At 45.4% G+C, this 24,278-nt stretch overlaps 1 protein-coding gene across 2 annotated transcripts in view; it reads left to right on the top strand.

Moving 5' to 3' along the window:
• Positions 1–24,278, top strand: part of SLC8A2 (solute carrier family 8 member A2) — an 844,114-nt gene that overhangs the window by 76,077 nt on the left and 743,759 nt on the right. The window contains exon 2 of one of the 2 annotated variants that reach the window (XM_069207491.1): positions 2,006–2,086. The exons of the other annotated variant lie outside the window; for it this stretch is intronic. The gene's annotated coding sequence lies outside the window, so the exon portion shown is untranslated. The remainder of the gene's footprint in view (positions 1–2,005; positions 2,087–24,278) is intronic. 2 annotated transcript variants of the gene reach the window in all.

The raw sequence follows: 24,278 nt of genomic DNA, 5'->3' as shown, positions 1-24,278 counted from the left end.
ATAATACATTCATAACAGAAAAAGTATCAAAACAATGGTGTGCTTCAGATTAGAAGTTGAGGGAGTAGTGAAATGCAGAGAGAGGTCAAAGCTGGAGGAGTGCAGGGGATGAGGAGTGAGGAATATGAAGTGGAAGGCAATGCAATGGCTGTCCCCTCTCGAAGAATAAAGAAAATAGGAAAAATGGAGAAGAAGGGGAGAATGATGGAAATAGGAGAAGTGAGATCTGAAAGTTGAAGAAGGAATAGGCTATGACAATCTTCCCTATTGTGTAGGATACTGTAAACAGATGGCTTGGACAGAGAAACAGAGTCAAACTTAGGCACCAGAATATTCTCTAGAAAATATTATGCAACCATATTATCAAGGTCTAAATTTTGCGAACGAGAATATTGTGAAGGTAAGTTTAGATAGGTAAGTATAGGTTTACCATAAGTAACTTCACATATACACATCTTGATTTTATTTATATATCTTTAAGGTGCATTAATGTTTAGTTAAAAACAGTAAATCTATACTCACCTATATGCACTGACCTTCACAATATTTTGCTCCTAAATACTGATGTTTTGATATATTAGCCTTATTATCGCCTAGATTTACTAACATTTTGCGTAAGGGTTGCATCATTATTTTGGCGCAGCTGCAGGGCAAAATGCTAGTCGACATTTCAAAGTCAAGCAGGTGCTGAATTGCAACACCTTGTGTGGTTTTGTAAGAACAAAGAAAGGGCATAGCAGCACTTTGTGCTGTCATGCATTACAGTGCGTTGGGTTGGCGTTACACTGGTAGAGCAGGGGTGTTCCCATGCATCCACCCATTTATTTTGAGGCAAACCCACAATTACTAAAGGCAGTAAACGTGGTTTTGGGATAAAATATCTTAATTTCTCCTTGTTACTTTCCATGTGTGCCTTCAAGGATTGTTTTTGTGCAGGAAGGTATTTCTTCCTGCCCAAAAACAACCCTGTCCATAAAGCAGGCGCATGGTGCAAGGGTGTCTGCATTGGCGCTATGCTACCTGAAGTGGGCTAGTGATTTGAGAGAGCAGAAGTGCTCAATTTCTTAGTAAATATATAGCTCATTATTGCTCTCTCCCGTTCACACAATGCAGCACAACAAATTGCCTTGCTGTGTTACAGTGCGTCAAAGGTTAGTAAATCTGGTCCTATATTTTTGTCATTGTTATTCTGACAAAGAACTGAAAGAGAATTACAAGGGGGAAGATTTACTAATGGTGCAAGGGTGCCCTCATTACGGGCAGGATTGTTTTGTGCAGGAAGGGATACCTTCCTGCACAAAAACAACCCTTAGAGGAATATTCTCCTTTCTCTTCTGCAGCACACATGGAAAGTGGAAGTTAACCAGGAGAAATTAAGATATTTCTCCTTGTTATGACTCTCTTGGGTAGGCACACCATTTTGGAACAAACCCAGGTTTACTGCCTTTGGTAAATCTTGGTTTCCATCAAAATACATGGGTGAATACATGGGAACGCCCCAGCTCTACCCATGTAGTGCCTACTAACTGCAGTGTAACTCCATACAATGCAAGGCCCTTGCTTGACTTTGTAAATGTCGACTAGCATTTTCATTTTGGCTGTACCAAAAAGTGGTGCGACTACGACATAAAATGTTAGTATATCTGGGCCTAGGCCAGGTAGGTTTGTCATCATGAGAAATCTACCTGACAAAGGCTATGTGGTGTACATATTCAAAATTAAACATGGTTTGTTTTTATTTTTACATTAAGAACATTGAAAGCATTTAAATTATCTTGTTGTAAATGTCCTGTTTTTGCTGAATTGACAAACCAAAGCACAGTTTTTTCTGTATTTCTTAAATACATGACTTACCACTCAGATATGTTCTTATTCTTTTAGTGAAATCCTGATATTAAATTCTAATATGTATTTCACAGCCTTGTACTAAAAAAAAAGACAATTGAAATTACTGAGTTGTTTTGGCCTCTTAATGGACACCACTTACTGTGCTTCTTTCTGTCAGCTGGGTGTCCCCAAGCCACATGTTCGCTGTCTTCAATCTTGCCACTAGAATCAAATGGTAAATTCTATGTCAGGACCAAAGGTAAGAATTATGTTTATTTTGCTTTATTCTTACTGACAGCAACTTAAACTGAACATTATCCAAAACATTACCTTACCCACACCTCCTGAGTAGTGAAACCACCATCACAAAACATAGTTCAACGATTGTGCCTAACACCAATAACTAGAATCCATCACATAATAGCATTTTTCTTAGTTGTGGACTCCAGATTAATACCATTCTGTTTTTTCTCTTCTCTGTTGTGGGGATTTGTTGTCATTCAGATTCCTCCAACACGTTATACTTGTTGGACTATATTTAAGATTTACTTGAAGGGGTGTCTGAGTTCATCAGTCATTCACTCATTCATTCATTTATTTTTACATACTGTTCTTGCAGTGCGTGACTGGATAAGGAGAGTGCGGCCAGGCATGGTCTCATGCAGAACACAACAGCGACAGTGATCACTCATTGTCAGTGGGATGCATGGGCTCGTCAGTTTACAGGGATGGTAAGGTGCCTGATTGGCTCCCTCTCAGTGGATGTCTGCCAGTGTTTCATGGAAGGCAGGGTACAGGAGTGCCAAAGTGCTACTTGTGGGCAACTAAAGGTTTGTTCTCTCACGCAGTTATGGTCACTGAATGGAAGAAGATTAAACTTGTGTTTTACTCATTGCGATCAGCATTTGGAGGACAGCTCTAGTGCTTAGTTTTAGCCGGTGGTTTCTGGTGTGGACACCGACACTTAGTTTTGAGGGCCGGCACTTATTTTTCTGCCTCATCCTTTTACTGCGAGCAAAAGACACATATGGGAAAGATGGAGGAACAGTAAAACAAAAAAGTGTTGCAAAGGGAGAAAGCAAAAAGCTGCAATAGTGAGCTGAAGGGGCAGAAAACGGCTGTAAACGGATTAAAGAAGATCAAGCCGGTTTTAGGATTACGCTGCCTCCTTATTCCGTGCTCGCACTTTTAATTGCACAAGTCTCTTGTTTCAGAGGACTGCTTTGGGCACTCGCACGTTTTTTATTACAAATTGTGCACTGATTGGCTCCGCGGAGTCAGGGTCGTTCTGGGAAATAAAATAAAGTGCCCCCCATTCATGAACTAGACCGCTAAAAACAGCCAATATTCACAAATTGGGGCAGTTTAGCACTTTCAACAACATATACTATAAGTGTTTTGCAAGTTTAAAAAAACCGTATGAAATTGAGCTTGGCTACAAACAATGTGTGTTTTAATATCATGGAAATCAACAGTAAAATCTGGCCCAGCAGACCATAAAACAGGCCCACAGCCAAAAAACTGATAGACATACTGACCTGTCAGACCAGCCCATTAAACGCTGCCTATTTGTTCTATAGGCCAATCCTACCATGCATGTAGTGACTAGAATGGTGGCACTTCGTTGATATCGAGAACTGGCTCATATATTGCCTTGGAAAGAGCACCCACGTTGCACACAGATTTTTTGTTGCCTTAATGGCAGTAACATTTTTCCCTTATTGTCTGACAATAAACATTAATTAACGATTGTGTGAATTAAGCAGTGATGACACATTCATTGTAGAGAAGAAAACAGTCATCTCAATGGAAGGAAAATCGAGACAGGGTTTTTGTGTATCTGTGCAAAGGCTGATGGCAAAAGCCATTTTAGCTGCACAGGATACTGTCAATGAACAGCTTACTACAGTGGCTGCTTCCTGGGGCAAGATAGAGATCATATCACCACCCAACCTTGTGATAGGAGCGAAAATAATCCCATGTGTGGATGATCCTAAATCTGATGTTGTTAGGAGAAACAGATGGAGGATTCGCCCATACCCACAAATTAATCTGAGAACCATTTCGATACCTATGCAGGTCGTTTATGAGAAGTGTTGGCTCAAGGAAGTCACCCTCCTGCAAAAAGTGTAATAGATATGGATGTGATGGGGGTGTAGTCCACTGACTAGAGTTCTGTGATGATGGAAGAGGAAGAGAATTGTTCAGATGAAGAGGATGCCGGAGAGAGGAGGCTTTGGAATGACTACAAGGAACTGAGCCTCAACCAGAAGAGTGATCCATCAATCAAGAATAAGAATTAGAAACATGGCATGAAAGGGAAGAGGTAGATGGCACCTCACCTGTTGACTTGACGTAAAATCCAGAAGATAACAATGGAGAGGAGGACCAATGTGCAAGCATGTTTGAGGAAACCCTAAATTCAGCAGTGAAGAATTGCCTTTTGGGCAGAGTGCCTTCGTTTCAAAACACTGAAGGTCCATCTTGGTCACACTTAATATGGGAGACTTCCCTTTTCAGAGGCTGGCCGTGTGCTACAACAGGGCAATCTGTTTGCCAGGGAGCTAGGCAAGTTTGCAATGGACAAAGCGGAACGTGCACTGCAAAAGATTATTCTTGAAAATACTTTTGAGTTAGCCACCGGGGGTAGAGGACACCCATCATCTGCAACCAGCCACATTGTCCTCAAAGTTTTCAAGACCAGAAATATAGCACTGGGTACTGGAAGCATCAATAAAGTTATAATACCTTATTCCTAACAAAAATCAAAATGGGCCATGGGAGAGGCTTCAGAAGATGATTCAAGGAGCAAGAACCTAACCAAGGTGAAAAATCTTCTCTGGTAAAGGTGAGAGTGAGACCAAGACCTTTTGTTCACAACTGGCAAAAGCTGACCTGAGGCACTCGGATTTTCCAAACAGTCTCAGGTTCTAAATAGAATTTGATGAAGCACCTCTTTATTCTTTACTTTCACACCCGATTCACTGCTGTCAGGAGGAACAAGATAGGAGAGCTAGGGTCAAAGGGACATTAGTGTGGGCCACAGTTTGCCCCTCAGGTTTTGAGAGCAATGTGGACCCAGATGTACGAGGGCCTAGCACCATCTAATGACACATTAGGGTAATTTATTTGAGGCTAATGTGGTGCTCGATGGCCAAAAATGCAGTGCCATTTTTCCCAGTATTTTTAACTCCTGCTCTGAGCAGGTGTTAAAAGGGGGGATGCTCGGGGTGGGCTGGCCACGGGGAAAATGGCTGCCTGATCGTTGAGTTCCGTGGCCCGGTGTGAGCTCGGGGTGGCGGCAGAGATGACAGGGAGCCTCATTCCTCCTCCCTCCCCCGGACGACAGGGGCCAATCTTTGGGTGACTGCAGGGGCCTCTCAGAGGGCCCACGGAGTGACAGCAGAGCCCGCGGTCTGCAACCTGCAGAGCAGCTGCAGGCCTGATTTTAGTGACTGCGGTGGCTCAGCTGCGCATGCTGGAAGAGGCCCGCCGGAGAGGCCTCACACGAAGTTGGCACGTCACTGAGAGCCCGTACCCCCTCTTTTCTAAACACACCTCACCCCTGGAGAGGTCTGCCCGGCCCGCAGCACCATGGACAGCTGCTGGCCAGATTTATTTTTCTCTGTCCTCCAGAATTCCTTCTTCATCCTCACCCACCGGACACCATCCTTGTCCAGGGAGGACACTAGCGAGCAGATTGACGGCCGGAGGAGCTGACCGATGGCACGGAGCACCCCTCAACCTTCTTCGCCCCTTCCGGAGGGCTGAATTGACCTGCAGAATGCCACACCGGTTGCCTCAAGCTGCTCCTTAATAGTCCTGAGTAAACGGGGACACATCTTGCCTGGAGCACCCCACCCGCACCATGGACACTGACACTGCACCACTACAAGTCCTGAGGGTGTGATTGCTTAGTCAGCTACATCCAGATCCATTTAAGGGTAGCTTTTTCGTGTCACTTGCTACCCCCTTCCACCCTCAGAAGATGGCGCTGGACCCATGACGGTTGCCAAGGGACCCCGGTGTGGGCACTTCCACCAAGTGACTTACCCTTCATCGGACTGTAGACCAACAATCCTTATACCCAGGGTCTGTGCTCGTTATTGACGCTGCCTTTGACGAATGTATGGTCCTTAGTATTGGTGAGTCACCCTACCCTACATTTTTTAGGTGAGACAAGCGCTGATGGGTGACACAGCTGCGTCCTGCAGATGCGATAAGGTTGGGGTGCTCGGCTAGCCCTCAGGGCTCTTACCGATGCTGCCGCCCCTCTGACGCTGGCCTCTAGCTCTGGGTTTCGACAGCCCTCATGGCGCTGTCAGTCCTCCTCTTTGTGGAGATGCCCTCTGGCAAAACAACAGGTAAATCTATGCGTCAGCTACTCTTCTCAGAAGCTACCTCACAACCACAGCCCATGCCTTAAACCTGCCGTCACTCTCGGCCTCAGCCCTACGGCGCTTCCGTGGACACCCACTCAGGCACTGCCATGGAGCGTATTCTACAGGAAATCGTTGCAGTGGGCCATCGCCTGGAAGCCATGGACTCCAAGATCACAAACCTACCTACAGACTCCAAGTCGATCCGTGCGGATATCGCTGGTTTCTAGGATGAAGTCACTGATCTGGACCACTGCCTGAATGCCTTCGAAGGCAGGATAGCAGCCCTACCGGATAATGAATCAGAATTGTGATTCCTTCGACACAAACTCACAGACCTAGAAGATAGGAGCTGGAGGGAGAATGTCAGTTTTTTTTGGTCTACCAGAAAGCAAGGGGAGGTGCAGATATTATGGCTTTCCTTATGACTTCATCCCTACTCTCACAGGACTAACCTTTTCTCCCATGCTGGAATTTCAGTGAGCCACAGAAGTGGTCCCCTCCACAAGAACACCACTGGGAGACCCCGCCCCATGATAGTGTGCTTCCTCTGGCATGAACAGGTCCGCCAGCTGCTACTGGCTGCGAGATCACATGGCCCATACAACCACGCAGGCCATAAAATCCGAATAGCCGCGGACTTCTCAAGCGAAACAAATGAAAAACGGAAAGCGTTCCTAGCACTCAGGCCTCAACTGAGACATTTGAACATTAAATTTGGACTCTTCGTGCCTCCCTGAACGTGGATAACGATGGATGTTAAATACAGGACTTATTTGAGTCTACGGACCTGTGCTCTTTTTTGGACAGCCTTTCCACCCAACCCATGGTCTATGAACCCACTGGCCTGACGTCAAGTCCCTCCATCCTAGATGATTCTACCGTACACATGGACACCGAACCTGGCGCCCCCGTACTCACTCTGCAGCACAGAAAAGAGGCAGGTTCTCTCACCGCCCACCAAGGTCTCTAGATGGCAGAGACATTGCCCTTGAAACGGTGGCAGCCATCACTCAGGGGTTGCACAGAGACAAATCAAGGCCCCCTTTGAAGCCTCCGCTCCCTGCTGATTGATTTGCATGCTCCCTGGGAGCAATCGCTGGATCACCTGATGGTCACCTGAGGACAACCAGACTGTCCAGCCGCTAAACGCTAAGGCCCATATTTATATTTTTTTAGCGCCGCATTTGGGTAATTTTTTTATGCAAAAGCAGCGCAAATGTACAAAATACAATTGTATTTTGTAAGTTTGTGCCGATTTTGCGTAAAAAAACGACACACCTGCAGCGCTAAAAAAGTATAAATATGGGCCTTAGTACCTTCATATACATCTTCACTGCCATATTATTGTTATTGTTTTAACTGTTATTCATGTTGTTACTTCTGCGTCATTCGCCCTGTTGTGAGTATCCCCCTGCTCTGTTTCTGGACATACCTAGGACCAGCCATAGCGGTCATAGTGAATCTATCATTCTGTTGACATGTCTATTGAACTGAATTCCTATGAGTAATTTATGCTTATATGGTCAAGGTTCTGTACTCATGTAATGAATGGTGCTCATTAACCCATTCGCTCATGCTGGGCTATCTATCCCCAAGTCCTGTCCGACTGGAGTCCACATGGAGCTCCCCTATGCTCTTGAGATTTTGTTTCTACCTATTCGTCTACATGCATCTATCCATTAGTATGCATTTGTAAGAGCATTTCTACTGCCCGAAGAGCACCCTTCGTGGCACACCCTTCTATCTTTGGACTGCCACATCTCCTTTTATCACCAAGATCTTGGGGCCCACATGTGAAGAAAATGGGCCGTCCCTCCCCCTTCCCCACTCTCTCCCCTTAGTTCTCCTTCCCCATCACTTCCACTTCACCCGACAGTCTCACTCGCCTTCATCCCATCATCGCTACCCCTCGCCTGCGTTTTCCTATAGTCACCCCCTCCCACTCCTTGCTTAAGCCGGACTCGATTATCTGACCTGGGACCTACTCACCACCTACACAGCCCTTCAGGACATCCAATCACCCAGATGCCCTGCTGGGGGATATCCCATACAGAAACATAGGACCCTGTAACCCCCAGACTCTTTGACTTTATGGGCATCAACACCATGTACCTCCCCTCAGTAGATCCGGGAAGGAATATAATAGGGAGGTCCTATTGTTGCCATGTCGTTAGGGCCACCTGCCAATCTATATCTATAGCCTGTGTCAGAACGCCGCATGTTTATATTTATATATACATTGTTTCATATCTTGTCCCCCTGCGGATGGTGCTGCTATTCCTATGAGAGCTCGGTAGTAGTGCCTTTATCCTCAAGACATCCCCCTCCTACCTCTCTCCCCTGCCAGTTCTCTTTCCCCTGCCCCTCCTCTTTGTTTCTCCCCCCGTTTCTGACTCTTGGCATCCCCACCCTCATCCTGGTCCTAGTCTGTCCTAATTTTTCTTCCATTGGGCTTCCTATCTCCCCCCCCATGCACACCCGGGCCGCAGGTTCACAGGATTAGACCCGCGGATCAACAGGGTCTAGCTCACATGAGTACCCTTCCTGATCCCGAAGCAAACCTTGGTTACCTCTCCCTTTCTTTCTGTGAGCCTTGCTACTTTCTCTTCTTCTCTCTCTGCTTCTTTCTTCATTCTCTCCTCTTCCTCCTCTCTTTTCTTTCTTTTCTCTAACTGGTCTGTCTCTCCACAGCGCAACCGTGGAAACCCTACTGCCTCCCCCCTTTTTAATTTCTTCCCTCCTTGTCCCTTACTTCCACATAGATAGTTTGAGTCGCCACTCCATGCCTCATAGACCCGAGAGTAAATATCTCGCCTCAGCGGACACCCCCCCCGCCGGGAATGGGGACTACACTCTCATTGATGACCATATCATGGAATGTTCGCAGCCTCATGCACCCTATTAAGAGAAAGAAGGTCTTATCCTAGTTGCAATCTAAACGTACAGATATTGCCCTCTTGCAAGAAATGCATCTATCATCCCTAGAATCGGAAAAGCTGCACCAAGACTGGGTGAGTCCAGTTCTTTATAGTCTACATCGGAGGGTTCAGGTTCAGGCTCCACGTGCAAGTGCGGGGTCCCGATTCTTATCCGCCGATCCTTACGTTTTAAAGTGCTCAAGTCATGGTCCGATCCGGATGCTCAATACATTCTCACCAAACTCAAACTCGGAGATCGTACAATATGTGTTGGATCCATGTATGCCCCTTAGGGTTCTAGACATTCATTCTTTCTACATCTCAACCGTCTCTTTATAGAGGTTGGAGCTTCCCAATATCTCCTAGTTGGAGCTCGGAACCTGGCCCATGACGCAGTCCTTGACCGAATGGGCAGATTGGATATCGGCAATAACACGGACAGAGCATTGTTGGAGGAGGTACTGTTGGACCATGGGCTGATAGATCATTGGCGTCTTTCACATCTGCTCGATCGAGAGTATACCTTTATATCGCCAGTCCACGGGAGGCAGTCTCAGTTAGACTATTTTCTTATTTCCCACAAACTGGTTCCCATGGTCAAGGAGTTCCAAATACTGGAGGCCGCAAAATCCGACCATGCCCCAGTCTTTCTGGCGCTAGACCTCGGCCTTGCTTCTTCAGGATGTAAGCCATGGCGCCTGAATGCATTGCGATACCACTCGCCGCAGGCGAAGGACCAACTACGTGCCCAAGTCTCTGCCTACATGACTGACAACAAAGGCTCAGTCTCTTCTCCTCAGGTTTTGTGGCCTGCGGCGAAGGCGACAATAAGGAGACAGCTTATGAGGGACACCTTCCTCGCCAACTCCCAGAGACGCTCACATCAGCAAGAGCAGGAGGGAATTAGAGCGACTTGTACCCATGACTACACCGAGTCTCCCTCCCCATATAAATGGACGGGAGCGGAAACGGTAGACTCCTTAAATGAAGCCTTCCGGGGGTCAGAAACTACAGGCTCCTTGAGCCCTATTTCTAATAGGGCACCCACTGCGGTTTTACTGAAACCGGGGAAGGGCCCATTATTGTGCGGCAGTTATCGTCCCATTTCCCTCCTCAATGGGGATGTCAAGATATTGGCTGGAGTCTTGGCGGCCCTTCAAAACGGTTATACTGTCCCCTATCCACCACACCCAGGTGGAATTTGTACCCAGGCGGTCCTCTAGGAACCATCTTCGTACCCTAGCATACGCACTCTGGACCACCAGATACTCTGGGGATGAGGCCATGGCTCTCTCCCTTGATGCTGAGAAAGCCTTTGATACGGTTGAATGGTGGTATATCTTTGAGACCCTGGAACACTACAGTTTGGGGGATGGGTTAATTTACAAAGTCTGTTGGTTATATGACTCGCCCACAGCGCAAGTCAATTGTGGGGGAATTCGTCTCAGACATGTTTTCCATTAAACGAGGTACCCAACAAGGCTTGCCATTGTCACCAATGCAATTCCTCATGGTAGTTGAGCCTCTGACAGCTCTCATCCGACAATCACCCGTCATTGCCTGGTGTCCCCACACTGGGAGACCGCTCCACGATCTATTTGTACGCCGACGACATATTACTCACACTCACGGACCTTACACGCTCCCTCCCAGCACTACGAGTTATTCTGTTGGAATGTGAAGCAATATCGGGGTATAAAATCAATTGGGATAAAAGTGAAGCACTTCCCCTGTCCCCTGTGACGCGTGCACAGCACTAGCGGCATTTCCAATTTCCTGGAAACAATAGCTCCTTAAATACCTCGGGATCTATGTCAATAGAGGCTTGGATCAGATGGTGCAGGATAACCTAGAATCATTGTTCACCCGCACCAAACGAGATTTTGAGAAATTGACCCATCTGGGGCTCTCCCTTTGGGGCAGGGTGCAGGCCGTATGCATGGTAACCTTACCACGATACACCTATGTCCTTGGGATGCTACCGCTACAAATACCTCTGCCAATGCTCAGAGCAGTAGATAATTGCATACACGAATTTGTATGAGGTTCACTGAGACCACGGTTCTCCAAAGCTAAACTCAATGCGCGCTGGGAATGCGGAGGACTGGGATTACATTCTGTGGAACACTACGCTCTGGCTCTATATCTTTCTCAGCTGGCCTTCATGCTTCCGGGGATTCCAGACCCCCCCACTGTGGGTAGAGGCAGAACGCACTCTATTACTTATGCCACGATGACAGGATTTGCCCTCTGGCACCAGAGCTCCCTTGTCCCGCCCGCACTCCTGGTGCCAGGCTCACCATCTGCTAAGAGTGGACCCTTGGATTCATACTCATGCACCACTCTTGGGCAATGCCGATTTACTAATTGGTGGGGGGAGTGGTTGACTGGGAGGACTGGAGAACTATGTGCATCCTTTCTATCAATCAACTCCTGGTTAATGGGATGCTGAAGCCGTTCCCGGCGTTACAAGTTGAATTTGAGCTATTCAGTCGCTATTCCTGGCAATACCGGCAGCTCTCACACTGGTTCCATAGCCGTATGGAACCCCCCCATAGACCCTACAGTGTTCCCCGGTGCTCAATTATTTAGAAACCTAGGGTTCCTTCCGGGGAGTGACGTCAGGTCTGCACAACCTGCTCAACCGGCACTTATTTTCTCCACCCCTCCTAACCACCCTTAAGGCCAAATGGCAGGCTCAATTTCAGGTAGAATACGTATGATATGGAAGACTGGACTGCCCTATTGGAAGCACGAGAACGGGGTGCTAGGGAGGCTCAAATGAAATTCTGTCTTTTTAAAACTCTGCACAACTGGTACTGGACGCCCCAGAAAATTATAACAGCTGGACTTTTGCCCCATGCGAACTGCTGGCGCTGTCCCCACCACGTTGCGACCTACCACATATACTCTGTGACTGTCCAAATATACAACCATACTGGGAGGCGGTAGGGGTTATGCTGTGAGGGATTTTGCCACACCCGCCTTTTCTTCTGAAAACTTTGCTCCTTTTACACAATACTGGTGAAATTCAGGGCCTGTCCTGCATACAATTCCACCTCCTGCATTCAGGGCTGGCTATGGCTAAACTTTGTATTCTCCGACACTGGCACGTAGTGACTGCCCCCTCACATGACGAATGGCTGTCAGCAATGTTCCAAACAGCTGCCCATGAATGCTTTATTTATAGCCTACATGATAGGGCAGAGGTATTTTTGCAAACATGGGCCCCTTTCCTCTGACTTGCTGATGACTGAACACCCCCATTCATTAATTCTTCCCTTCCTTCCTTCCTTCCCCCTCCCACCCTCTCTTCTACTCCTCCCCTTACTCCCCCTTTCCAACCTTGCCTCTACTACCTCCGGTCGCTCTTTCTCATTCGTTCGCTCTCTGTCTCTCTCTTTTTCTCTCTCTTCCTCTTCTCTTTTTCTCTTTCCTTGCCCTTTCTGCTCCTACCTCTCCTCCCCTTCTTTATCCCTTTCTTCCTCTTCTCTTTACCTTCTCTATACATCTCTTTCCCTTGACTCTCTTCTCTCCCACCTTTTCTTCCTTCCCAGTTACCTGATCCTACCCTCCATCCTTCTCCACTCTTCATCCGCTACATAACCATCTTCTCTCTTTCCATAATGAGATAAGAGCTCCCAACTATAGACATTGTTTTTTACTACACCCACCCCCTTCGTTGCACCGATGTGACCAGCTGCGATTCTCACCTACCAATGGCCCCAGACCTGCAGGGCCCCCCCCACCGGGTCAGCAAAATAGAGATCCCTTGGGCTTGCTGAAGTTACAAATCCTAATGTTGTTCCTTGTCCTGCCTCTCCGTCTGCGGTCAGCACTGACACTTTATGGTACCTTACCTTTCCCACGATTGACATAAGCCTTGGGCCTCGTACACGCAACCGTACATCCACACCCCCACCCCGTTAAGTTTCTGCAAATCTGTGCCATAGTATTTCCCTGCTGAGGTTTTTGGATATTGCTAATGCTTTGGGTGTACTAATGGAAAAAGCTCATTATGTTCCACTATATTGTTAATGTTATGTATGATGCTGTTTCCATGCTTACAATTTTTAATAAAGAATTGCGAAACAAAAAAAAAGGGGCATGCCATTGTATTCAATGGGCCCCTATGTACTGTTCAGGGTTAGCACCAAAATTTGGGCGCTAACGCTGAACAGTACATCAATAGTGTCAGAAATTCTGACGCTATTGCCTCCTACCCTGCGCCATGGTGCACCCAACTATGGCCCAGATTTAAGAAAAGTGGTGCTACATTACATGTAGCACCACTTTTCTTGCTCCCCTTTGCGCCTTCCTACTGCCACCATGTGTGCGCCGTATTTAAAATATAGCGCACCATAGGACAGGGTAGGGGGCAATAGCGTCAGAATTATTGACGCTAATGATGTACTGTTCAGGGTTAGTGCGAACATTTTGGCTCTAACCCTGAACAGTACATAGGGGCCCATAGCTGAGCTATCTTCTGTCAGGCCCCAGAAGTGATGATTATGTTTCATACCAGGAAGAAAGGCTAGAGAGCCTGTTGAAGGCAATTTGCAATGAATGGTCAGTGGTCAAATGATGAGATGAATGTTCACACAAAATGATTGTAATTACTGGCCTGCCTTTTTGCTGTGAAGTAGTTCACAGGGAATAGGTTTCAGTGTTGCTTGCTACTCACCATACACTATAATTTGGTAGTCATGTAAACCAACCATCTAGGCAGAACCAAATCCATGGTAGGAATGAACATGCTGGGAATTACTAGCACTTTTGTCTCACCAGGATGATCTGAATTACAGTGGAGAATCTGATGGGCATAATAAAACAGCAGATTGACATTCTCAACCAAATGGGGTGCCAGCGACTGTATGCTAGATCAAGAGATCTTCAGGACCCTGGTGAAGATTAGATTTGGGGCGATGCACCCCTTTTTTTGTTTTTGGTCTCAAAACAAAATGCTCAGCTAGGGAGGTTTTTCAGCTGGAGATTGAATCCCCAAGCCATAGTGACAGATGCAAAATAGCAAGACAAGCATCTGGAAATCAATTATGCATTTGAACCCTTCTTGTTGGTCGCCAGAGTAATGAAGTAGGTGAGGTCTCAAAAATCAGCTCTGATGCTGGTGACTCTTCATGGGAACATACAAGAATGGATGAGTGTTCTGTGATAACTGTCCTGGGCTTGCCCGTCTGTCTGCCACACATGCTGGTGACTCTTGTAGGACTTTAGGAAGGATTTCACCAGTTAGTGATACAGGGTCGTCTGTGACTCATAAAAGGTAGAATTCTGGGGGACAAGGAGTGTTTAAATCAGCTGCTGATTTAACTAAGTAGACTTGGATAGACAGGACTAATAAGAGGTACTGATCCTGCATGGTGGGTGTAGTGTGGCTGGTGTGTTGAATGAGGCATCAATTCTGTTGATGAAGCTGTAGTCCATGTATTCAGTTTCTGGGTTGATGTAGCTCCAGAGAGCAAAGAGTACAGGAGAGTGAATATCTTCTAGTCTAAGACACGCTCCAGTGGTGAAATCTCTAACAGGGAGTCATTGTTTGAGCCTCCAGCTTCTTAGAGTGATTCCTCAAGTACAATCTCCTAAGGTTAAATACCAACAGTTGTGGGATGTGAATCTGGGGTTAAAATAGCTAGCAAAGATAAATGACTAAACTCTTTCGGTTTTATCTTTAAAGTTACTACATTGATCAGCTAGATCATGTATCTGATGTATGGGCTTTGGATATCCAGTGGAAGAGTGCTTTATCCTGAACAGGGTAACATTTCCATTTCCCAGAGGACTTAGACCAATTCCTTTAATGTCACGTACCCAGGTATTACTGACTATGTAAAGCAGTTACCAGGGAAATAGGGCTTATCCTGGTATGCAGCTTCTGATTTCTGCTAGAAAGCTACTCAGTCTGGTTTCGTAACCCACTTGGTCAGATGTGTTCAAAGGCGAATACAGGATGCAGATGTAGATTGCAGATGTGGAGCCTTCCCTACTTGGGACCCTTCCTGACTGGGGTGAAATGACAACTAAGGCTGTTTGAGTGAGCTCTTACTCAAGAGACATCACAAGGGAAGGCATTTAAATGATTGTATTTTAAAACTGTCCAAAGCAATGGGATCACTTGTGATAAATAAGCTTTGAACAAGCTTATTTGTTGGCTCTAGTTCTGAAAGTGCTTGGATTTTTTTTAGCTTTTGCAAAAAAACAATTCTGATTCTAATAAGGATGAGGAATGTGGGTTTAGGCCACTCAAATCAGACAAAATTAGATTTTTTAAATAAATTAATGTCTTATTTATTGCTAGAATAGTGAATCAAAGATGGTTGGATATCTATTTATTTTTTAACAGTGATTCCTCTTGCGAAAAGCTCATGGGAGCCAGATTCTCAATACCCTGCGTGGACTCTGAGGGGTCTGTACTTCCTGTTCAGCTAATGTGAACCACTTGTGAGATCGTGCATTTGGAATTAAGTTATAGTGTTTTACTGTATTTTTGACCAAAACAGAACATTATATTACACGTTGTTTTAGGTAGAACAATGACTTGTGCACTGTTCTATAGAAGACATAAAGGGAATATTTTTATAGTCTCTACTAAAGCCTGTCTCTGAGGTTAAAGTTGTGCGTAGTAGCCAGTGGAGAGGGACTGCCCTTTCCTTTCAGACCTCTGTCTGGCATAACATGTGTGTGTATTAGGGTATATACATAGATTGGCCTCTTCCATCAGATTTCTCTCTCAGATGACAGGTGTGCATAGTAGGGTGTGTGGAGAGAGACTGCTCTTCCCACTAAGACCTGTCTCTCAGATGACCACTGTGCATAGTAGTGAGTAGTGAGTTTAGAGGGGCTGCTTTTTCCTCTCAGACCTCTCTCTGAGATGACAAGTGTGCATATTAGGGTGTATACATAGACTGGCCTCCCCTGCGAGACCTCTCTCTCTGATGATGGGTGTGCATAGTAGGGTGTGTGGAGAGAGACTGGTCTCTCCAGTGAGACCCTATCCCAGATGACGAGTGTGCATAGTAGGTTGTAGCAAGAGAGAGTGGCCTCTCTGATGAGACATCTCTCTCAGATGACTGGTGTGCATACTAGTGATTGGAGAGGGACTTTCCTTTCCCCTTCAACCTCTCACAGATGACGGCTGTGAGCATTAGGGTGTATAAATAGACTGGCCTTGCCTGCCAGCTCTCTTTCAGATGACAGGTGTGCATAGTAAGGTGTGTGGAGAGAGCCTGCCCTCTCCACTAAGACCTGTCTGTCAGATGATGTGTGTGGAGAGGGACTGCCGTTTCCTCTCAGACCTCACTATGAGATGAGGCGTGGTTGCGGTAGTGAGTGGAGAGGGACTGCCCTTTCCTCTCAGACCTCTCTCAGCAGTTTTTGTTAAAACTTGTCTTAAAGAAGTAAATGGAAAATGCATAGGGTTTTTACATTTTGGTTCTCTCCTTTTTTTCTGTGGCTCTGTTTGACAGATCACCCCGAAACTTTCCAGGAAGGAGCTGAGGTTGATTAACCTTTTTGTCTCAAGAGTTTTGTGAAAGTCGTCAAACGGGGCCAAAGCAAAAAAGTAAAAAGAATTATAAATATATATATATATATATATATATATATATATATATGTTCTTTTTACTGAAAAAAACAAAGGTTACAGGGATGTTATAGTTAGGCTCACATTTTAAACATACAACACCATAGAAATTCACCTGTTATAGTTAGAATTATCGCAAGAAACTATAACCCGTGCCCTGAGGTAAAGATAACTCGCGCTCCGCCATGCAATTTTTGTGTCAAACATTTTACTGCAAATATTACATTAATATTAGCAATGATGTTATTAAATATGTCATGAGTGCTGTGATTTGTGGGGTATTAAACAGTCACTTGTTGTTGGGCACAAATATAAATATATCCTTTGTAACAGTGTGTACATATAAATAAAGAATGACAATACAATACGCCATACCCCTAAAAGGGAATGCTGAGGAGGGATGTATGATGTTGTCCCAATTGTTTTCTTCTGCATCTATTGTTACCTTTTCCACATTCCACTGCTTGTCTTCATCTGTTTTATTTTATGCTCGGTCCTCATCAGATTATTGAGTTATTTCTATACATATGTAGTTCCTTATGTCACAAAGTTTAGGTTGCTTACATGTAGAATAATGTTAGGCCCTATTATTGGTGGGGTACAGAAACATATTAAATAATTATACAGATTATATACAGACATTATTTTCTACTTATCAGAGCCATTTGGTACTCCTGTTAGCAATGGGCGTGTCAGGCTACACAAAATGGTTGAATGGTTCTACTCTCGGTTTGCGACCCCTTTAAATTTTTCTTTATGAGTTCTACATGGAAATATCTTGTATTCAATGCCATGTTCCTCTGTTGTACTGTTTGAAAAGTAATTTTGTTGCTAGTGAAGGGGATGGAAAAGGTATCTACCAAAAACATAGATAAATGAACAGTGATGGTCAAGGGTTAACTTCGGAGCGACACTGGTGTCACTTATGGTCACGTATAGTTTAATGTTTTCCATGAGAGTGCTGTAGATAGCACGACCTTACAGATTCAAATTCTTTGTTTCATTTGAATGAGGTACAAATTAATAATGTCACCACATGATACATCTTTAAAAAATTTGATTTGTTTAAAGCATACTCCACAACCAGAGAAACCATTAAGGGCTTGGACATTGTGAGTGCCATTGAATCATGACAGATTGTAGAGGCTGGATGCTAATTCTTCTGCAATATGGGGTACCTTTAACACTCTGGCCCGGATATCCATCAATCAACCAATCAATCAATCAGGTATTTATAAAGTGCAGCTTATACCCGGAGGGTAAGGTGCTGGGGGGAAGGATGCGGATCAGTTGAAGAGCCAGGTCTTGAGGTCGTTCCTGAACTGGATCAGCGAGGGGGATTGCCTGAGGTGGAAAAGCAGCGAGTTCAAGGGAGTGGAATAAGCCACTCCTCCCGCCTCAACCAGGAGAGCTTAGTGGACACCATCTTACTCTCTGTCTCTGTTCCAGCAGTAATTGAAGACTACACTACCATTTACTGAGTAGAGTGCACTCTCTACACTCAGGATCCTCTCAACATTTGTTTCAGGAGAGAGCGGTGTATGACACCCCACTCATTGGCAGCAAGGAGAGTGCAGTGGAAGAGATCCTGCTTTTCTCACCGTGGTGGGTGCAGTGTAAATTTGCCCTACAAGTAGTCAATATTTGAACCCATCCTTTTCTTCTTTGCCCAGGAGAGGGAGTCGTTGAAACAATATAATGTTCCCCACTATGCAATTCTGGATGATACCGCCATGCTTTCTCCATTCAGTAAACACTGGTGGAGGTCATCCCTCTCTCCTTTGGCCCCTGCACGCCACATCTTCAAGGCACTGTGGCTCGATGGGACTCAGGACAATGTCTCAAGAGAGCGGACCAGACTGCTGTGTCCTCACAGTGCAATGCCCTGGAAATTTCTAGCATCTTCCTTATGTGTATACATGGGGTCTCATTTAGTGTTTATCAGATCAAGGGAAACGCCATAAACCGGCAGTCCTCCTGTGGCACCAAACCCATGGTTCTCTGCATTATTTTGATGTGGGGAACCACCTGTGCTAGTAACCCCTGACCCTGGTCCATCTGCCACAGAGCCACTGGGTTATAATGAAGGTAGTCCTGCCCTGTAGAGGGTGGGGCAACAATTACTCATTTTCCCTCCTTGGCAGATACAGGTTTGGAAAATGCAGAATGCTCCCCCCACGCACTCAGAGAGAACACTCATTGCCTCTTGTGTCCGGCAATTTATTTTTTGTTCAGAGAAATCAAACTACTGCTTTAGGAGTTTAATTTCTCTGAATAAAAAAAGTTTATTCTTTAAAAAGGGTGTCCGCCTGGCCAATACTCAGTACTGTGAAGGGAGCAGCTTCCTTCATAGCACAGACATCCCTGCCAGGCAGGCGAAGGAACTCAATATAGGGCAGACGGTCCTCCACCACAGGGGCAGAAGCCGGGCCTGCAGACCGTCCACCAGGGTTTTAAATGACCTTGGTAGTCGCTTAATATTTATTGTTTGTTTTCTTGCCTTCAAATAAGCTCTGCTTATTGTCAGATTATCAGACGTGTTCCCTTTGTTTTTCTCTATACACAGCTACAGCACAAATTTATAATCTCTGCCTTAAAACACCCGTCAGTGCAAGAACTGCAGGAATCCGGTCTCAGTTGCGAACAAGTATCTGCTCCCGAATAGGGATTCCATCTGGTGCACAATAATTTAACCAGGTGAAACCTTCGAAGTTTGCGTTTTGCAGGTCAGAATGGGGGGAAGCACTGTGTTTTCCTACACAATTAGGAACAGGGAAGTAATAATACACCGGGGAGAAACCAAACCATGTGCAATATTGGTATTTCCCTGGCTGATCTTACCTTCTGGTAATATTGTGGTCGAGTAATGGATGTGAGCCTTGCATGTAGGGGTTCAGCTATCATTAGTACAAGATGGGCAATAACTGCGGGGTCCAGGATGTGACGGACTCACTGCACTCCAATATACCTGCCTTTAAATAACCAAACAACATGTGGGGGTGCGAGAGTTTCCCTGCTTGCAGTAGGGGTCATGGCATCCTAGCCAGGTTATTGTATGGAAATGGACATGAGGCACAGCTTCTTTATACAGGAGTTTCCCCTCGATATCTTAAATAGTGTGAAGTGAGGTACACTTAATTTATTACCCTCTCACCATGCAGTGCTCTAGGGGTCACGGAGTAACTATTTGGGATGTTGCAAACACACAAAGTCAGAACTTTTCTGATATTCACAAATGTTCCCAAACCTTTTTCCTTCTTAAATGCACAACGGACATTGTTATAAAAAGTGATTGGAGGGAGTCTGTATTTTGGATGTGAAAGTGCTACAAATACCCACATTTTGCATGGGCTATACAGAAAGGATCTTTTTCACAATTAAAATATTATTCTGTGCAGAAAAAATATGCTTGGAGAAATGAAATACAACATTGTAAGCTTTTCCGAACCGTAAATATAAGGATTGTCCTCCAATGGACAGTGTGTTGGAGTACTTGTAAGGCAGAGAGACCTGCATCTGGAGGATTTTTTTATCGCTATTTCACATCATTGCTGGGGATTTATGAGTCACAAAACAAAAGTAAATCTATGAATATTGTAGAAGTAAATGGACCCTGGCTTTTGAATTTTTGCAAGCCAGTGTGTTTTTATTTTTAGTTTCAAGTAAAGCCAATGACATAACATTAAGATGGATGCCTCTTCTAGGGCCAATGAGCAGTCCTTTCTTGAAGATATAAAAAGAGAACCCACTTCTTGGGCACAGGATTGTATCTCAATGAGATGCCTACCTCTTTCTTAGTAGAATTAACCCTGGAATAATGGTCCAGGCTGTCCCAGGCATTACCTACCGCTCCATACACTACGGCTGCCTTTACTCTGCAGAAGACTGCAGGCCTGAAATTAGCTGGAGGGAAGTTAGAGAGACATCTTTCTGTTGAGCGTGCACCAAGTCTTGGCACTGAGATGTCTGTCTCTAATATAGAGATGCAGACTTTTCTGTTTCACACAGCCCTGAGAACTGCCACGATTTTGCCTTTGGAGCATTGAAAATCTCTTGGGAAAAGGAGCACGAATTGTGCGTTAGTGTTAGTAATAGTTGCGTGGTGCCACCGTGGTCTGATTTTCGTCCTCTGTCTGCTGAAGGTGCTTCTTGGATGTCCTCTGGCATATGACCTTGTCAGAGTGCATGTTGCCTGCATTTGACTGATGTCTCACAAAGGTCTATCTATCCCTTGCCTCTCCACGGAAACGAAGACATGGCTACAGAGTGAATCCTAAGTGGCTGAATTATGTGTTAGTGGGATTTGGTCACATATCTCGCTGCGTGACGCCCATTACAAGCGCTGTTGTCAATTATGCTCTCAGCAGCAGGTACCGCTATCTTCCGGTCCCTTTAATGTCAGCCGAAGGACTCTGCTGCCCTGCCTGCACCGCCTTTCCGTCCTCATCTCAAGTAAGGGAGCTCACCTCCGAAGAAGATTTCTGGCCTATTATGCTCCCAGAATTCGCAGGGTTTGCGACTTGTTCTTGTTTTCCCTTTGTTTGACAGATTTCCTGGACTTTGTTTTACCTGACAGTTACATTTCTGATGGAAATGAGTTACTGGTGAATCTTCCTCTACCATTATTTCCAATAGTCTGATTGGTATTAAAATAATGTACGTAAATAACACTGTGAGGGGTGGTGTTGCGTAAAGACCCACCCTTGTGATTTCGGACTAGTAGAGCCAGCTCTATTCCATCCCCGAGGACTGCGAAAAATTAATTGTAGTCGGTTTCACAGTCTCAAAAAACACTTTCCAAAGGGCTATTGCTTTACCTTGCTACTGTTCAAAGTCAAAAGTGGCTTCTTTTTGTTTAATACTGATTTGCGTTTCAGGCACTGATACCCAAAGTTTTAAGAGGTTTAGGTACACCTGCTTCTCATCCTCCCCGACCCACACTGCAAACCCCCCTAAACAAAACAAAAAAAAACATGACTTGCCAACACAGATCCTTGGCAAGTAATATGGTCACTTCGCAGAGATGCAGGGCACTGTTTCATGTCATGGCATAGTCCTATTGGTGTCCATTAGCATACAGCCTGGTTTTTGCTGGCCTGGAGATTATTCTGATGCCACTTCACCAGAATCACTCCGGGAAAGCGCTAGATTTTTAAACGGCTTTGTTCTTGAGATCCACTGGTTGCAGTGAGATTATTATGTCGCCAATGGTGTCCACAAGTCTGGGACATGGACTCTGGCCAACACAAGGATGGAGACAATAGTCTGTCAGTTTAAATGTAAATATCTTGGTAATCACGTGATGGAATTTGATGCAGTCAACGGTTCAAGACTTAACCTGATATTCTCCAGCTACTTTTCTGACTCCATAGGTCTTGGATTGGAGCCACAGTGTACCTCAGGGCTCCATGTGGAATCTAGAATTCACATACAGGCTTTCTTGTAATGCAGGTGGCGTCAAGGATGAAGCAGACTCTTCAGCAAATGCACCATGTCACTCTTACCCTGGGCACCAGACATACAGATGATAGTAGCAATTACGTTTTTGGGTAACTTCCAGAGCAGCACCGTGTTAGCCATGTGGCGTGAAGCAGGGTAGACCTCATATCGACTCCTGTAGGTTCTTACAGGCTGCTGAGCTTCTGAACTTGACTGGAACATAAACGTTTCTCAGCAGGGTGAAGTTTAGTGATCCCTTCCAAGGGGATGTCCAGTTGTCCAGCAACCGTTCAACCAGGATGCAGGTCAGATTTGTGATTAATATAATTAGAATATAGGAGTCAGGAAAAACTCCAGCTTTGAATCACAGTCCTTGTCACCAGCTGTGGTGCGCACCTCCTTTCATGGTTGATGAGAAGTCTTTCAATAAGGTACTGGTCGAAATTTCCAGCACTTATTTGGAGACATATGCACTTGGTGTCAAAATGCACTTTGCCATGCACTGTGTAAGACTCGCACACAAACCTCACTCTTCAAAGAACATACACGGGTAAAGAACTCAAGACATTCAAAGTAATCAAAACAGGGGCAGAGCTGTATTTTGAAAAGCCACATATTGGGGTGCGTCTGAAACATGCCGTTATCCCTGATGATAACTAGGGGGAGAGTTGGGCTTTAATCTGACGAGTACTTCTGAGACCTTGCTGGGAAGGAATCCAAACCACCCACACCCCTAGGCTATGGTTCACTTGCCTTAAATCACACCATTTGAGCTGAGGTGGACACGTCCTATAACCTTTGACCCTTAAGCTTTGCATTTATACGAGGGTAGCTTGACAGCCACCCCAGCTTACACACCAAAGACCGTAGTTCTAACTCCAAAGACACTGCCCTTCCCACTGCACACCTGTGTGCATACTGGTGTTAGGAGGGCCTGCTCTTCTCCCTGCCTTCAGCTGGATACATCATTCTACTAGTGCTTTGAGAGAAGTATCCTCACTCCCTAGCCCCGTTGAGGGGGAAGGACATGAGCAACAAGGATAATTCACATTCATGTTATTGCCTTGTGACTTTCTTACATACTCGTTCACATGACAAATCAGGTTGAGCCTACCAGAGACGAAAAGCCACGGTTTTGCATCTAAGGTAACTGATGCAAAACGAAATTGTGATATGAGGATGACTGCATGATTTAGTTAAGTGGTGAAACCAGGTTTTGAAATCTGGCCTTGAGGTTCCACACTAAAATCATGGTTACTGCGGCAACCTCCTCCTCCCCATAAAACCTGGTTGAAAGATACTTTTTAAGTCATCACTGAGACAGTGTATGTGCTGTTGCTTTTAATTCATTTTATTAACTTACAGAGGGCTCAAAGCCCACCCACTACATATCATGGGTTGGCTTCATCGTCACTCCACTCCCATCCCTCAACGTGTTGTACAAAAAAGGGTGTAGGGAAAAGTCACGTAGTTGACTCTTCCAAGGCTAATCCAATTTTACATAAAGCAAGCTCATCAGTCGAGGTTTGTGTCAAACAAGCTTGCACATAATGTAATTTTGGCATTGCTATGGTCAGACAGAATAAGAACATTTACGGTGACTGTGCATTGAGCTACGGATGAGGTGTAGTTCTGCTCTGCAGGGGGGATAAAAACCCTGCAGAATTCCTTGGTTTCCTCTTTCCGCACCGGAATATCGTCAATCCAGACTCTCCATTCCTTAGGATCAACCATTAATCTACTCTTAATTTGAAAAATGTATCCCTCAATGCTAGTACACTTTGAAGGGCTGGGCAATGTATTTAGTATAACTCAGTTAACATTAATGTAAATACATTTCTGTCGTACGTGAGTTAACGTACGAGGCCGGAGGGACAGAACTGGTCTGTCTTCTATGTTTAGGCACCTCATGACGCCACGACCAATCCGTAGCGAGGACGGTCATGACGTCAGGGGGCGGCGCGGCAGAAAGGCAGAGGCGCGAACAAAGCGCGGTGTTGCGGCCGGCCGGCGGCTCGTGGGCCTTATTTCTTGTGGCAAGAATAAAAGATATTAACATGAAATCCGTCTCCCTCGCATCCTTCATACTTGCCACTACAAATGGCGACGAGG

This window comes from Pleurodeles waltl, chromosome 9 (assembly GCF_031143425.1).
Source record: "Pleurodeles waltl isolate 20211129_DDA chromosome 9, aPleWal1.hap1.20221129, whole genome shotgun sequence".
Lineage (NCBI taxonomy): Eukaryota > Metazoa > Chordata > Amphibia > Caudata > Salamandridae > Pleurodeles > Pleurodeles waltl.
Note: the sequence above shows the minus strand (reverse complement) of the source record. Positions and strands in the feature narration are given on the sequence as shown.